This window comes from Bos indicus x Bos taurus, chromosome 6 (assembly GCF_003369695.1).
Source record: "Bos indicus x Bos taurus breed Angus x Brahman F1 hybrid chromosome 6, Bos_hybrid_MaternalHap_v2.0, whole genome shotgun sequence".
Taxonomy (NCBI): domain Eukaryota; kingdom Metazoa; phylum Chordata; class Mammalia; order Artiodactyla; family Bovidae; genus Bos; species Bos indicus x Bos taurus.
The window spans coordinates 105,711,734-105,728,701 of record NC_040081.1 but is presented as its reverse complement, the minus strand read 5'-3'; the positions used below and the strand labels follow the sequence as shown (position 1 = coordinate 105,728,701).

At 41.2% G+C, this 16,968-nt stretch overlaps 1 long non-coding RNA gene across 1 annotated transcript; it reads left to right on the top strand.

The window, feature by feature from the left end:
* Nucleotides 1–3,554: 3,554 nt before the first annotated feature.
* On the top strand, nucleotides 3,555–4,690 carry LOC113894741. The gene is made up of 2 exons (XR_003511650.1): nucleotides 3,555–3,645; nucleotides 3,904–4,690. It is a non-coding gene; the product is annotated as an uncharacterized LOC113894741 (long non-coding RNA).
* Nucleotides 4,691–16,968: the final 12,278 nt, after the last annotated feature.

The window sequence follows — 16,968 nt, the reverse complement described above, 5'->3', positions numbered from 1 at the left end:
TGGGAATGCAAACTAATACAGCCACTATGGAGAACAGTGTGGAGATTCCTTAAAAAACTGGAAATAGAACTGCCTTATGATCCAGCAATCCCACTGCTGGGCATACACACTGAGGAAACCAGAAGGGAAAGAGACACGTGTACCCCAATGTTCATCGCAGCACTGTTTATAATAGCCAGGACATGGAAGCAACCAAATGCCCATCAGCAGATGAATGGATAAGAAAGCTGTGCTACATATACACAATGGAGTATTACTCAGCCATTAAAAAGAATACATTTGAATCAGTTCTAATGAGATGGATGAAACTGGAACCTATAATACAGAGTGAAGTAAGCCAGAAAGAAAAACACCAATACAGTATACTAACGCATATATATGGAATTTAGAAAGATGGTAACAATAACCCTGTGTATGAGACAGCAAAAGAGACACTGATGTATAGATCAGTCTTATGGACTCTGTGGGAGAGGGAGAGGGTGGGGAGATTTGGGCGAATAGCAGTGAAACATATATAATATCAGGTATGAAACGAGTCATCAGCCCAGGTTCGATGCATGATACTGGATGCCTGGGGCTAGTGCACTGGGACGACCCAGAGGGAGGGTATGGGGAGGGAGGAGGGAGTAGGGTTCAGGATGGGGAACACAGGTATACCTGTTGCGGATTCATTTCGATATTTGGCAAAACTAATACAATATTGTAAAGTTTAAAAATAAAATAAAATTTTAAAAAAAGTGCTCACATGGAAGCCTGAACTTATGAGTGTCTTATTTCTGCCTACTTAAAATTCCTGTGTACATATTTTGATTAAATTTCTTTCCCGGTGACACTAATGATAAAGAACCCACTTGCCCATGCAGATAGATTAAGAGATGTGGGTTTAGGCCCTGGGCCAGGAAGATCCCCTGGAGGAGGGCATGGCGACCCACTCCTGTATTCCTCCTGGAGAATCCCATAGGCAGAGGAGCCTAGAGGACTGCAGTCCATTGCGTTGCAAAGAGTTGAGCATGACTGAAGCAACTTAGTACACATATGTGTGTGTGCATACACACACACACACACACACACACACACATACACATACCTAGGAGATGACTGTGGATTCAGTTCCAGACCACTGTAATAAAGCAAATACAGCAAGAAGGTGAACATGTTAGCCTTTTGTTTCCTAATGCAGATAAAAGTTGTGTTTACATTATACTGTATTCTATTAAAGTGTGGATAGCATTATGTATAAAAAAATGTACATACCTTAATTAAAAAATCCTTTATTGCTAAAAAAAATGTTACCCAGCATCTGAGCCTTCAGGGAGTTATAATCTCCTTGTAGTAGTAAACATCAACCATCACTGATCACAGATAATAACCATAGAATCACAATGAAAAAGCTTGAAATATTGTGAGAATTAGCAAAATGTGACATAGAAACATGAAGTGAGCGAATGTTGATGGAAAAATGACACTGACCAACTTGCTCAACAGAGTTGCCACCAACCTTCAGTTTGTAAACAACACAATATCATTTAAGCACAATGAAGTGAAGCACAATAAAATTGTGTAATGCACAATAAAACGATGTGTGCCTGTACCCACACACACCAAGAGAGAAACTACATAAACAAGGAGTGAATTGAATGGTACACCCATCTCTGTCTTCAAGCTCACCCCAGAATCTGTGAAAATGTGCACCTATTTAGAAAAACAAAAACAAAAAAGATCTGTCTTTGCAGATATAATTACATTAAGAATCTCAAGATGCAATCACCCTGGATTATCCAGTTGTGCCACAAACCCAACAATAAGTGTCATAAGAGAAAGACAGAGGGAGATCTGAGACAGAGAAGAAGAGCCATGTGAAGACAGAGGCAAGACCTGAGTGAGACCTGAGTGATGCAGCCACAAGCCAAGTAATGCCAGGAGCCACCAGAAGCTGAATGATGCAGGAAGGAATTTCCCCAGAGCCTTTTGAGGGAACTTGTTCCTCGATTCTAACTTTTGGGCTCCACAGCCACAAGAGAATAAATTCCTATTGTTTTAAGCCACAAGTTTGAGGCAATACTTTTTTTATAGCCCAAGGAAAATACAGATACAAATGTGGATGTGGATATAGATGTAGATGTACATGTAGATATAAATACAGATATAACCTGTAACTAGTTCAGTCTTGGCACTCATTTTATATTTAGTTAATGTTCTTAACTATTCTGCACTCTGTCCAGACCTGTGTCCATTCCCTGGAGGGACAGTGACTCTGAAAAGTAAGCACCCTCCTATACCAAATATCCCTTATCTAACTTCTGATTTGCACCAAAATCTTCCCTTCAAAATTCTCTTCTCCTTGACCTCATCTATTAAGAGCTGAATCATGTCCCCCCTCATCCCAAAATTCATATACTGAACCTATAACTCCCAGCATCTCAGGATGTGACTATATTTGAAGATGGGCCTTTAAATACATAATTAAGATACAATGAGGTCATATTGGTGGGGACCCTAATACACTGGGGCTGATGCCCTTGTAGGAAGAAGGGATTTGAACACAGACACACATGGGGGTCTTCCCTGGTGGCTCAGGTGGTAAAGAATCTGCCTGCAATGCAGGAGATCTGGGTTTGATTCCTGGGTTGGGAGATCCCTAGAGAAGGAAATGGCAACCCACACCATTATTCTTGCCTGGAGAATCCCATGAACAGAGGAACCTGGCAGGCTACAGTTCATTGGGTCACAAAGAGTACAACAGAGTGACTAACACACACACACCCACACACACACATGGGAGGCGAGGGGAGAATAAGTAAAGACACACCAAGAAGATGACCATCTACAAGTCAAGGAGAAAGGTCTCAGAATGAACCCACCCTGCTGACACCTTAATCTTGGACTTCCAGCCTCCACAACTGCTGCTGCTGTAAGTCACTTCAGTCGTGTCGGACTCTGTGCGACCGCATAGACGGCAGTCTCCACAGCTAAGAGATAGTGAATGTTGTTTAAGCACCTAGTCTTGATACTTTGTTATGCAGTCCAGCAGAGTCATGTGTCATCTTTGCACAATCAATACACTTGTAACTTTCTGAATCAGGATTTGGGGAGTGTCACTTAGGCCCCCCACCAAAGTCCCACACTGGCTATCACTATGCAGAAAGTGCTCTGAAATTTTCATCAGTGGTCCATAATGACCAAAAGATGAAGAACCTAGTGAGAAAAAAATAGTCCTCAGGGAGTTCATTGCTTTGGTTTCCTGGAACGGGATATGCTGTTACAATAATGGCCTTTGGGTCAAGTCCTTTTCATATGAAAACTCATTGAATGCTCACGCGATGTCTTCAAATGAGTTGCCATTGTTTTCTCATCCTATGAGATAACCAAGAGGTCACCGAGTTTGTGCGTAGAGTTGCTGGGGATGTAAACCCAGGCCGCCTACCTCCTTAGTCTGCTATGCAAACCTGCAGGATTCTGTGAATAAGAGAAGCCTCAGTGTCTTCCACCTCTTTCTTTCTCCTAAACGTTTCCTGATGACTTATTTGTTGTTATTTCTTCTCCTTTTAATCACCCAGGATCTGCTACTTGGAAACTGGTTTAAAAACAACAGACCTTTTTTGGCATCAACTGCTAAAAAGACATCAAATGGAAGAGAATATATTGGTAATAATGTACCCTGTGGGGAACTCTAAAGATTTGTGAAATATAATGCAATCTTTTACAATGACCTTTTCCAAAGCCCTGCAAAAAAAAAAAAAATTAAAGAGGAGAAAACGGGGACAGAACTCTTTTATCATATTAGATTTTTATTGACTTGGTGTCAGGGGGGTTATTGAGGGCCTCCTGTCTGGTGGGCTTGGTAAAGAATCACTGTCAAAGATTTATCATGCATCTTATGTATGTCTTTATTCCCTCCAACAGGCACCAGGATCATAGACGCACAGGCCGGATACCCTGTTTCATTTGTGGTTCCGTGAAGAGGGACACTTCACCTACGCATTTTCGGCTCTTTCTCTGCCCATTTTACTTTCTCTTCCCTGAGGAGGTGGTGTAACTTACCAGGCTGATAAATTTGGGAAAAGTCAAGTGGGCTCACCCACTGCAGCCCAGTCTCTCTTTTGTGTGGTCCTGGCTGCCCGCAAAAGGTAATCCTGGCTCCTCCAAGCTCTAGCCTCTTCTGCCAATAGCCCGTATAAAGGTGCCGGGTGTGGAAGGAGTTTTCTGTGCTCTCTATCACATCTTTTTGGTCCATCTTTGGTTGCAGCCACATCTGCAGAAATTCAAGTTCATACTCAGGTAGCAGAGACATCTCCTGCCCCGCCCCTGCTCCCCCCACCTCCATCCAGGGCATATCACAAGTCTTTCCACTTCCTGACTTCTCTGGGGCTGTGAGAAGCTGCTTGACCCTCAAAATCTGGCAGTGGAAGTATCAGGGAGCTATATCCCTGGAGACACTACTCGACCAATCAGGAGGGAAGCCAAGGATGCTTACTCCCGACTCCCATCCTTCAAACTCTCATTTCTGCTTCCTGGAATCACCTTCCAAATAATCTACCTATACCCAAGCCCTCGTCATAGTCCCTCATTAGGAAACAACCCAAATGAAGACGCTGCTCAATGCTGTATTCTGTGAACTGAGCTGTTTTGCTTTGGCATGAAGCAAAGTCCTAAAACCTCTATCCCCAATAAAGTTTCTGTTTTACCTCTATATTAACCAAGCTTTATTTCTGAAATTGCTCAGACCTGGCAGGAGATTTATGCTCTTTGTTCAGGGGTTACACAGAGATCCCAGCCTGCAGAAATGTTGAATGCATGCAAATTATTTTGTAGTTTTCAAAATATCTTGCCTCTGTACTTTCAATAATGTTAGGGAAACACATCGCAAAAGGGTTTCACAAGTTCATTTTTATCTATGCAACCTCTGACATGTCACAAATTCATCTGAGCAAACATTAAATAAGTAAAGGGTATCTCAGAAACAATGTTGCCTCAAAATGCACACTTTAAACTAGAATTCAGGAATAGGAGGGTGTAAAATATTAGAGTTTGGCAGGATAAGTTGTATGCCCTTTAAACTCCCAGTATGAGATACCAGTTGAGCACTGGAAGGGATGTACCATGCTCTGGGCCTTGCTTGGAGCCACTGTGGATTCTGACTGCAATACTTACTAGCTGTGTAATCTTGGCTAGGTGGCTTAACATCTCTGGGTCCTGGTATCCACATCTGGAAAATGGGTAGTAAAAATTCACAATGTTGAAAACAAAGATTGATGGATGGCTTAAAGACAGAATCTGGAGGGAATCTCTGCTTTCTATGAGGCAAGCAGAATTGAAATGTAAAACTCTTCCCAGGTTAAACCTCATGTCACACGGAGGGAGGCTTTGCCTCATTGTGCAGAGCCTGTAGGCACTCACCTCTTTTTCCAGAGTCCACACATGGATTAAATTTTACAGCCTTCCTTGCAGTTGGATGCAGCCATATGCCTGATCTGGTCAGTGCAAGATGAGCAGAGCGATACGGGCCACCTGACGACTGGCCCATAAGCACCTCTCAAGCACAATCCTCCACATTCTTTTTCTCTGTCCTCTCTCTGATTGGGTGAAGAGGGTCCCAAACAGGCAGGAGTGGGTGGAGTTACAAGATAGAACAAGTACAGGTCCTTCTATGAGTAGAAGATCTACCTCCCCAACTTCCTACACCAATGCAAACTGAACTGGGATGTGACTGGAAAATGATCTTCAATATATTAATAAATTGAGATTTTGGATAAAATAAATAAATAAACAGAAATTCTTTTCTGGAATAAAGATGGATACAGTGAAGTAGGTAGGGCAGTCAGCAAAGCCTTTGACACATAATCAACACTAGACAATTGTATCCATTATCTAGTGCTGTGTACACATCACCACAACACTTAGGGTGTCAAAACATGATACGCATTTATTATATCATATAGCTTCCGATGGTCAGGAACCTAGAGATACTTAGCTGGGTGGTTCTGGCTCAGCGTGTCCCATGAAGATCCAGTTGGATGTCAGCTAGAGCTGCAGTCATCCAAATTCTTGGCTGGGCTTGGAGGATATGATTCCAAAATGGCTGCAAAGTTTCATGCTAGCAAAGTTAACAAAGGACCCAGCTCCTCCCTGCAGGGAACTCTTTAGAGGGTGACAGAGTGTCTGAACGACATGATAGCTGGCTTCCTATTTGCATATGTGCATGTAGACATAGAATCTATGTCCATATATATCTATTTTTATACCAATAGAGTTTAAGGTAAATTTTAAAGTGACTTGTCCTAAATGTAAGAGCAGGAGGAGAGAAGATCCCATGGTCTTTCAAAAGGAGTATATTGTATTTGGATCAGAGGAGAGACAGCAGCAACACACACAAAGGCATGGAGCAAAGAGTGACATGTATTGGAAAGACAGATGGAAAGACCAGTTGCATAAAAGCAGTAGGTAGCAAAAGACTCAGGCAGGAAAGAACACAGGAAGAAGTTTAAAAAAAAAAGGAATAAAGATGAGAGGTGCAGAAGGGAACAACAAGGTCAATAACACATGACTAGGAGCATCTGAGCCACGAAGTAACTTGATTGAAGCAGGAGTGACTGTGATGGGCTTGGACACAGTGGAGTTGGGCAGCCTGAAAAATCTTGAAGGCAGAAGACTCCCTAGCATTTCATTATTCATTTATTGTGAGCAAAATGGATGTCCTCACAGGGTAATGAGGACTAATTTACTTAAAAAGCCCCTGAGAGAACATAGTATACTCTGCCTTCCACGCATGTTGAAATTAAGATACCATGGCACTTGGAGATGACAACTCTGTGAGCTGACAACTCTGTGAGCTGACAGCCTATGAGATCATCCTGGGATTTGGTAATTATAGCCAAGGCTGGGTACATTTTAGGGAAGCCTTGTGGTGGCAGACACTGCCAACTTTTCTGGAATTGTGTCATCAGTATCATTGGAGGAACTTGCATTTACACTGCTGTGTATAGGGGTTTCCATTGATTCCTCACAGCCCACCCGATGGTAACTGAATATCATTTTCTACTAACCTAGTCCCACCTCCCAATTCTCAGAGTGGGAGGCAGCATGTTAAATGGGGCAGGACTTAAGTTATTGAGTCAGGGTGGTAGCAGCTAGTCAGCCAGCTCAAAACTCCTGTTACTTAATACATGGTTTTCATGAACTACTGCTAATTTGTTCTAAAATATATGTAATACATGGGCTTCCCAGCTGGCGCTAGTAAAGAATCCGCCTGCCAATGAAGGAGACGCAAGAGATATAACCCCTGGTTTGGGAAGACCCCCTAGAGGAGGAAATGGCACTCCACTCCAGTATTCTTACCTGGAAAATTCCATGGACAGAGGAGCCTAGTGGGCTACAGTCCATGGGGTTGCAGAGTCCGGCATGACTGAGCTACTGAGCACATACACACATATATAATATATGTACATGTACATAATATATGTATATAAATACAGATGATTACCTGGAAAGATTGTAGTGAGAATTAAATGAAATGTACATGCGAAATTTATCTAACATATAGAAAATAATAGATTCCATGGACAGAGGAGCCTGGTGGGCTACAGTCCATGGGGTTGCAGAGTCTGGCATGACTGAGCTACTGAGCACATACACACATATATAATATATGTATATGTATATGATATATGTATATAAATACAGATGATTACCTGGAAAGATTGTAGTGAAAATTAAATGAAATTTACATGGGAAATTTATCTAACATATAGAAAATAATAGATTCCTTCCCTTTTGCTTGTCTTCTCAATTAACATAACAGAGAATATAAACACTGAAAGGAATCAGACTTTTTTCTCTGAGGGTGGTAACCTTTAAGCAGTAGCGACATAATGACTGGCAGGCCTTAACCCAGAAGAATACTATGGTCAAGTGAGACTTCCAGAATCCAGCAGATTTCAGAAGCTCTCCAGTTTCTCCAACGTGGTTTCCTTTTCACCCACTCATTAATGACCCTAGAATACATGCCTTGCCCCTTGGATCCTGGTTATAATATCCTAAGCACATTAACTTTTGTCTAACTCTGCTTTAAATGACAAACTTTTAATCTATCTTTGGTGTTTAATCTGTGTCCTCCCCAGAGTCCAACATTATCTGGCTTTCTTCTTCCAGGTAGACAATTAAGAATCTATTATCTGGTATAAGCCAAACAAATCATCCAGTTCAAATATTCCTTATGACATGCGAATCAAGCCCACAAGCTACTCTTGGAAAACATTGGATGAGAAAAAATTAAGCACTTATTCATTCGAAGGACTGTTGTTGAAGCTGAAGCTCCAATACTTTGGCCACTTGATGCAAAAACCAACTCATTGAAAAAGACCCTGAAGCTTGGAAAGATTGAAGGCAGAAAGAGAAGGAAGAGGCAGAGGGTGAGATGATTAGAAAGCATCACTGACTCAATGGACATGAATTAGAAAAACTCCAGAAATAGTGGAGGACAGGAAAGCCTGGTGTGCTGTAGTCCATGGGGTTGCAGAGTTGGACACAACTTAGTAACTGAACAATAATAACAAATTGAAGCCTCTAAGCAGCTGGGGTTGTTTGCTATTTTACAGTAAAATTTTGTCTATTCTAACTAAAGTCATCAGAAGGTATGGGTTTTAATCCTTCATTACAATTGACAAATAATTAAGTCCTGATCCTAGGGCCAGAAAAAACTTCACTCACACCCCATTCACACAGCTGGGTGTGTGATAATAAGATCCAGGTTTCAAAACTAACTAGGAGAAGTTTTACTTGATGAAAGCTGAGGGGTTTGGAACCTTAATTCATATAAGTAGGAGTCAATACTTTGGCCACCTGATGCAAAGAACTGACTCATTTTAAAAAAGCCTGATGCTGGGAAAGATTGAAGATGGGAGGAGAAGGGGACGACAGAGGATGAGATGGTTGGATGGCATCACCGACTTAATGGACATGAGTTAGTTAATGGACACGGGAGATGGTGATAGACAGGGAAACCTAGTGTGCTGCAGTCCATAGAGTCGCAAAAAGTCGGACATGACTGAGCGACTGAACTGAACTGAGGAATCAATTTGGACCAAGGAAAATGGTATTCAGTGTTTAGTCTGAAAATATAAAGTACCAAAACTAAGATAATAGCTGAAAAACTAATATTTGACGAGATAAGATCCAGTGCATCCAAGGTGATATGGCCGTAGACTGAAAAATTAATATTTGAGGGTCACAGGTAAGAGGAAGATAGCCAGGTCTAGGGCTTAGCCCATGGATGGTCTGGAGCTAAGGCATTGTGTCTGGTGCTGGGGTCTTCTTTCATTTGGTGCCGTGGGTGTACGGCAGCGGTTGGGCATGGTAAGCCATTTCTTCTCTGCACCATGGTTTCTTCTTGTAAAATGGGGTTCATCACATCTGTCTCATATTTTGTACTGAACCACATGTTGGGGGAAATTAGAAGGCGACACAGTGCAAATGTGCAAGAATTGCTTACAAGACAAACATTAGTTGAAGTTTACTCTTAAACAGATGGTGCTCTCTTCCTGGCCTTCTGCAGGCCATGCTTCTTGCCATGAAAGCAAACTTACAAGTCGCTCCAGCTGTTCCCAAATCTCACCCAGGTTTGTGGCCAGGCAGGGATGACGGTTTGCTTTAGCTCCAAGACCTCTTGATGAGAACCTTCCACTCCAGCAGGGATTCTCCATTTTCCAAGGGCTCACCGGAGGGGCAAGGAACAAAAGATGGTTTGTGATTGGATGTAAGACAGCATGTGTTTTTTCTTTTGTTTGTTGTGGGGCTTTTCATTTTTTATTGTTAATTCAGGCGATAGCAGGTGGTTGTCTGCAAAGCACCAGCCTAGGACACCTGTTCTCACCTCCATGCTTCTCACCCCTCTTGTCTCAGAAGGGAGAGGCACTTTGGCTTCCTCTTGTTTATATGGTATAATATGCAAGTATAGCAGGCTTCCCTGGTGGCTCAGAGGTTAAAGCGTCTGCCTGCAATGTGGGAGACCTGGGTTCAATCCCTGGGTCGAGAAGATCCCCTGGAGAAGGAAATGGCAACCCACTCCAGTATTCTTGCCTGGAGAATCCCATGGACGGAGGAGCCTGGTAGGCTGCAGTCCATGGGGTTGCAAAGAGTTGGACACGACTGAGCGACTTCACTTTCTTTCTTTCTTTCTATGCAGGTATAATTATATATATATACATATAATTATTTATATATAAATATATAAATATAATATTAATATATTTTATTAATATAATATAATAATAATATATATAAATTATTTATATATATAAAATATGGTGTGTATATATAAAACATTGTACATCCATCTTTTAATTTTATTTTTTATTGAGTAAAACTGATTTACAATGTTGTATTATTTTCAGGTGTGCAGAAAAGTGATTTGGTTATACATATATATGTGTATATACACACACATATATATATATGCTTCCCTGGTGGCTCAGTGGGTAAAGAATCTACCTGCAATGCAGAAGGTGCATGCAGGATATATGGGTTTGATCCCTGGGTTGGGAAGATCCTGTGGAGCAGGAAATGGCAACCCACCCCAACATTCTTGCCTAGAAAATCCCATGGACAAAGGAGCCTGGCAAGCTTCAATCCATTGGGTCGCAAGAGTATATATTATACATATATATTATACACATATATGTACATATATTATTCTTTAGGTGCTTTTCCTTCAGATTATTCTTCAGGTTATTTTAAGATATTGAATATACTTCCTTGTGCTATACAATAGGTTCTTTTCTATTCTACATATGGTACTGTGTATCTATGTATATATGTATATATAATAAGTGAAAGTCACTCAGTCATGTCTGACTTTTTGCAACCCCATGGACTATAACAGTCCATGGAATTCTCCAGTCCAGAATACTGGAGTGGTAGCATTTCCCTTCTCCAGAGGATTTTGCCAACCCAGGGATCGATCCCAGGTCTCCCACATTGCAGGCGGATTCTTTACCAGCTGAGCCACAAAGGAAGCCCAAGAATACTGGAGTGGGTAGCCTATCCCTTCTCCAGTGGATCTTCCCAATCCAGGATTTGAACAAGGGCCTCTGTTGCAGGAGAATTTTTTACCAACTGAGCTATCAGGGAAGCCCTCATGTGTATATAATAGTTATATGCTACTGTAATAAACTCATGTTTATTAGGGACTTGTAATGGGCCAAGTATTATTCAAAACACTTTCAACATTCAGTTCTCTCAACAACCCATCTTATGAGGGAAATGCCAGTACCCAAATATGAAGATGAAGATGTCGAAGCACAGGAAGGTACCCGGGTGATGCACCTGGTCAGGGTGAACAGAATTTGAACCCAAGCAGTTGGCTCCAGAGCCAGCACTCCTATCGTTTAGATCCTCCCTTGCCTCTGCCTCTGTGTGTGTGTTGGAGAACTAGCATGGATGTCACAATTTGAGGAGCAACAGATTTGCCAGGAAGTATAATGCAGTGCTTTCATCTGACCTCTCTCTATGGAAAGCACATCTCTCAAATCTCGGCATTGCATTGCCTCTTTTACAGGTGATGTCATCTATCTGGTGATAGATGTCATCTATTTGGTGATACCCCCAAACCTCACCTTATGTCTTCCCTTCATATGCCATAAACATGCCACCTGCATTCTTTGGACTTCTTTATTTCTGCATTGAACTGTTTTATAATTGAATGCATGAATATATGGGATACTACAATTTAATAGATTTATCTACTTCATCTTTTCATGTTAACTCCACTTCTAAATACAGCTTTGATATGAAACCCACTCTTAAATCTGAAAAACCCACTCTTAAATCTGAAACTGCTGCTTATCCTATAATATGGTGAATCATTAATTAAAAAGAGACTTTTTCCTTAATTAATTTCTTAAATATATTTAGATAATGTAGTTTAATGTATGGCACTTTAAGCCCAATTTTCCTAAATCATTTCAATATACTGATATTTAACATAGTTTAAATCATTTAGCCTAATGACTCAAGGATTGAGCATACAGTTGTCATAAATGTTTAAATAACAAAGTCAGTTTCACACAGGCAATGCTTTTTGCCCATGAATGTGACCCTCAGCCCCTTATTCAGCTGTCCTTGATTTTTACTACATCTGAGCGTGTGAGACAGTTTTCCAATATCAATAGAAAAAAAAAAAAAAATCTAGACTTTCTTCATTAAAACTCCAGTCCAGCAGGCGAGGGTCTAAGTGAAGTCTTCAAATATGTTTGGTCCACAGTCTTCTCTGGACATCAAAATGAAATCAGGACATTTAGTGTTGCTCTTAAGGGGAAAAATGTTTTTTCTCGTGGGACTTTTATGTACTTAGTTTTATTCCCTCAGGGAAAATGTACGCAACGAACACTTAATGTGCTTAAAGTTGTAAACTTTAAACCAGAATATCTTTCACTTCTTCCTGGCTTCCTGACCCTGAACTACTATGATTCCAATTTTGTTTGTTTACAGCTTACCCAGTGCCTGGAAGCCCATAAATAGGATTTCTTATAGTCACAAACCTCTATCTTATAAATTAGGAAACTGAGCGATCATTTCTGTAACTATTTCAATAGTAGTATCAGTCAGAGTTCAACTCTGGAAAGGCCACAAGTGGCCTGGGATCTCTTGGAAACAAACTATTTGAACATCTGGGCTGGATTTACCTGACTAGGGCAGACCCACCAGTGGTAATCATCTCCTTTTTGATGAATTTTTAAGCCAACTGATGAGGAATTGTAACACCTGTGAAGAATTCCTTTATATTGGCACCTAAGTTAGTGTTTGTTTGACTCCCTTGAGATTGTAACAGAGTGGGCACATGAAAAAGTCATCAGAGTAACGGAGTTGGCTCTGACAGCACTAAAATAAGTACACATTCTACCACAACACATTGTCTCTTACAAAGTGACCTCTAGCTTTTTGTTCTGTGGAGGAAACAGTTAAAGACAAAATGTGCTATCTTTTCACCAACAAATTATCCACTGTAGGGGACGCATGCATGCATGCTCACTCATATCTAACTCTCTGTGACCCTAGGGACTGTAGCCACCAGGCTCTTCTGTCCATGGGATTTCATAGGCAATAATATTGGAGTGGGTTCCCTTCTCCAGGGAATCTTCCTGAGCCAGGAACCAAACTTGGCAGGTTTGATCTGCATTGCTGGTAGATTCTTTATGCCGAGCCACTCCTACAAGGTGATAAAAAAGTTTTTAGTAAGTTGGGAAAACTCTTTTCATCTGAGGATAGCACCATGTCTCCAATTTTTTTAGTAAGAGAAGCACAGACCCTCTGGAAATTCGGTGTGATGTGGTCTTAGAAGAGAATCAGCCACTTCACTAGTAATGAGCAAAATGGTGTGGAACTACTTCTGATGGGGTTCTTCGTTCCTATAGTGTTTAACTTCTACATCTACTAAGGCAAATAATTACATCTCATTTCATATTTTACATAATATTTTATCAATCATCACCCTGATCATAAAGTCCCTTGGGGGCCTGCGCATCCTGTGCTCCCCACAAGCCATACACACATGTTCTGAATTCAAACCTCCTTGAGTATGTGTTTTCCTATAGTTGCTGTGTTTCTGTTGCTGAGTCATGTCTGACTCTTTGCGGCCCCATGGACTGTGGCACACCAGGATTCTCTGTCTTTCCGTATATTCCAGCGTTGGCTCAAACTTATAAATAATACATGAAAATGTCAAAGGGTAGTGAAGATAGCACACCAGGGTAGAAAAGATAGCACACCACCCCAAAAGTTAGGAAGGTGATAGAAAACTGATAATAAGAGACAAAAACTTCTGACATTAGCAACAATAGTAATATTAAAACCATCAATAATCTGGTGTTATTTAAGACAAGACCCAGCACTCTGCACTCCATAATTACAACCAGCATCACCCTACATTCTAAAGCAGCAATCATTAACTTTGGGGAGGACTACCCAGATAATTAAGGAAGGTGAATGTATGTCCAGGAGCACATGTTTAAATGAACTTAGGTATCTGGAACGTTTTTCTGTAGAAATTGTTTCAGCAGCTGAAATTTCCTTGTCTGAGCAGAAGTCGCATCGTTTTTACAAGGATGCCAAATAAATAGTACTGTTCACACATTTATGGCCCTTTTCATACCAGCCTTTGGGATTGGAATATATCCACTCAGAACTGCTGGCAAGATCAATATCTAGTATTCAGGTAAGACTACAAATAAATGAAGTAAGATACAGGAAGGTATCCCTCTGTCTAAGGCTGGGAAGGGTCACATCACAAGGGGTGGAACAGCAGGTAACAGCATGGGGCAGAGTCTTTGGCGTTAACGGCCCTGAGTTCAAATCCTTATTCCAAAAGCAGTTCTGTAACTTCATGAAAGTTGTATACTTTCTATATGTTTTATATTTCTCACTTTAAAAATGGGCTAATAGATAGATGGAGAGCTTGGGATTGACACATATACACTGCTATATTTAAAACAGATAGCCAACAAGGACCTACTGTGTGGCACAAAGAACTCTTCTCAAGACTCTGTGACAGCCTAAATGGAAAATGAATTTGTAAAATTCTTTTACAAATATGCATAACTGAATCAGTTTGTTGACTACCAGAAACTAACACAACATTGTGAATCAACTACACTCCAATATAAAATTAAAATTTTTCAAAAAATAAGGGGGTGCTAATAGCCCCTACCCACAGAATTATGTTAATTATTTGAAATACATCAAGTACTAGTCAGAGTGGCAATGCATTATATTATCTATCAACATTTGCAGTGATTATTTCCCCAATAAAGGTAGCAGAGGAATCTAGGAACCAGCTCAGAAGGCGCAGAGCAGAAGCTGAGATTTCTTCTACGAGTGGCTTGCAGTAATGGTAGGTGTGTAAAGGTACATGCTTAGAAGCCATACCTACTTTAGCATCTGATTCCCTGGAGCAAAATGAAGCTCTAGCCAGGAAATAAGCTTCCTTCAGGACACAGACAGAAGGGTTGCAGTGACAGGGAAGCCTGCATATCAGAAACATATGAATCTGCTCATTGAAATAGATGAGGGGTTTTGTAAAAAAAAAAATGGGATCTCTCTCTGAACCCTGCTTTCCTTCCATAGGAGAGTGTACACCTATACTCGCCCTGCTTAATGTCATTAAAGGGTGCTTAACAGTCGTTCTTGGTAGGCTTGGGCAGTTCAGGAATTCATTAGGTGGCACAATCAGTAACACGCCATGTCCTGTTTTATTGATTTTCTCCTGTGAAAGGAGAAAATAGTGGGCAACTGCAGAAGTGAATGGAGCCCAGAGATCCCCCCTGTGAATAGATATTGGCTCTGGCCACATCCAAGAACTCCAGTGATGAAAAGCCCATTCATTTATCACACGTGGCTTTTGCTGTCAGGAGCAGGGGACAGGATGGCACTGCAGGTGGGCACAAAAGACAGGACCAAAACAACCAAACTGAAAGAATAGTATGATGTAGCTCCTTCACCTGCCTCCAGTTTGTGTTGTTTGGCTTCCAGAGACCTTTGCTCTGGCTTCTCTTTCTGTTTCTAAACTAAACCCAGCTTTGTTTTTCAAAGCAAAAGCAACAACAAACCATTCTGTGTTTATATGAGACAGTAGCACAAAGCAGGCCTGACCCTTTCCTTTGTGAGCTAGTGAACAAAACAGATCCTATAAACACAGGGTGGCAAGACTGGCTAAGAAATAGATACACAAAACATGGATAAGAGAGATGCATAAATATATATGAGGATGTTGAGAAATCATCACACTTTGGGACAGAGAGGCATTCTTTTAGACGTTTAAGCATTCTTGCACACTTCAACTCCTCTATAATGCGCCTGTCAAGAAATTTTCCTGGAATTATAAATTATGTTCAGGGAAAGAGAGTTTGTGTACATCCGCTCAGTTGTGCCCAACTCTTTGCAACCTCATGCCTGTAGCCTGCCAGGCTCCTCTGTCCATGGGATTTTTCAGGTGAGAATTCTGGAGCAGGTTGCCATTTCCTCCTCCAGGGCATCTTCCTGATCCAGAGATTGAACCCATGTCTCCTGGGTCTCCTGCATTGTAGGTGGATTCTTTATCTGCTGAGCCATCATCGTCACAGAATCTATGAATCCCAAGGCTAACTTCAGTCTGGAAGCTTCCTTTGAGTGAAACCAAAATCTTAATCCATGATGTTTTCAATCCTGGGTTCATGTTCTGTCTCTTCATTTAGCTCCATGTGGAACAAGAATGAGCTTTCTTAGCTGGATGTGAGTCAGCAAGTTCATATCACCTTCCTGTGTCTCAGGCTTTTCTTCTGTAAAGAGAGTGTAACAGAGGTGTTTACCTCACAGGGTTGTTGTAAAGACTGAATGAGATAATCCAGGCAAAAGACTTATCATCTGATTTGAAGCAGATAAGTATTCTTATTCACTAAATATTAGGAATTTCTATGAGTATTAAGTTCCATGTGACACTTTTTGAAACACTTTAAGATGTTTATGATCTAGATTATCATCGGGGAATGCAATCTTAGATGTGAAGAAATTCAGTTCTCTAGATCCAGCTCACCAAGCCTTTAGGGAGAACCTTCTACTGGCCAGAGAATGGAGCACAAAAGTGAACAACACACAAGCTCTGTAAGAATAAGTGAGCAGGGGCAACAGTAGCAAAGATCCCGCCTGCCAATGCAGGTGCCGTAAGAGATGCGGGTTCAATCCCTGGGTCAGGAAGATCCTTTGGAGAAGGAAATGGCAACCCACTCCAGTATTCTTGCCTGGAGAATCCCATGGACATAGGAGACTAATGGGCTACAGCCCACGGGGTCGCAAAGAGTTGGCCATGACTGAAGCGATTCAGCACACAGCACACACTGGTAATCTATAATACAGAGTGGATGTGGGAAAGGAGACCCAGCCGTATGGATAAGACAGTAGTGGATTATGCCCTTGCAAAGAACTTTGACAATTCCCAGTGGGGAA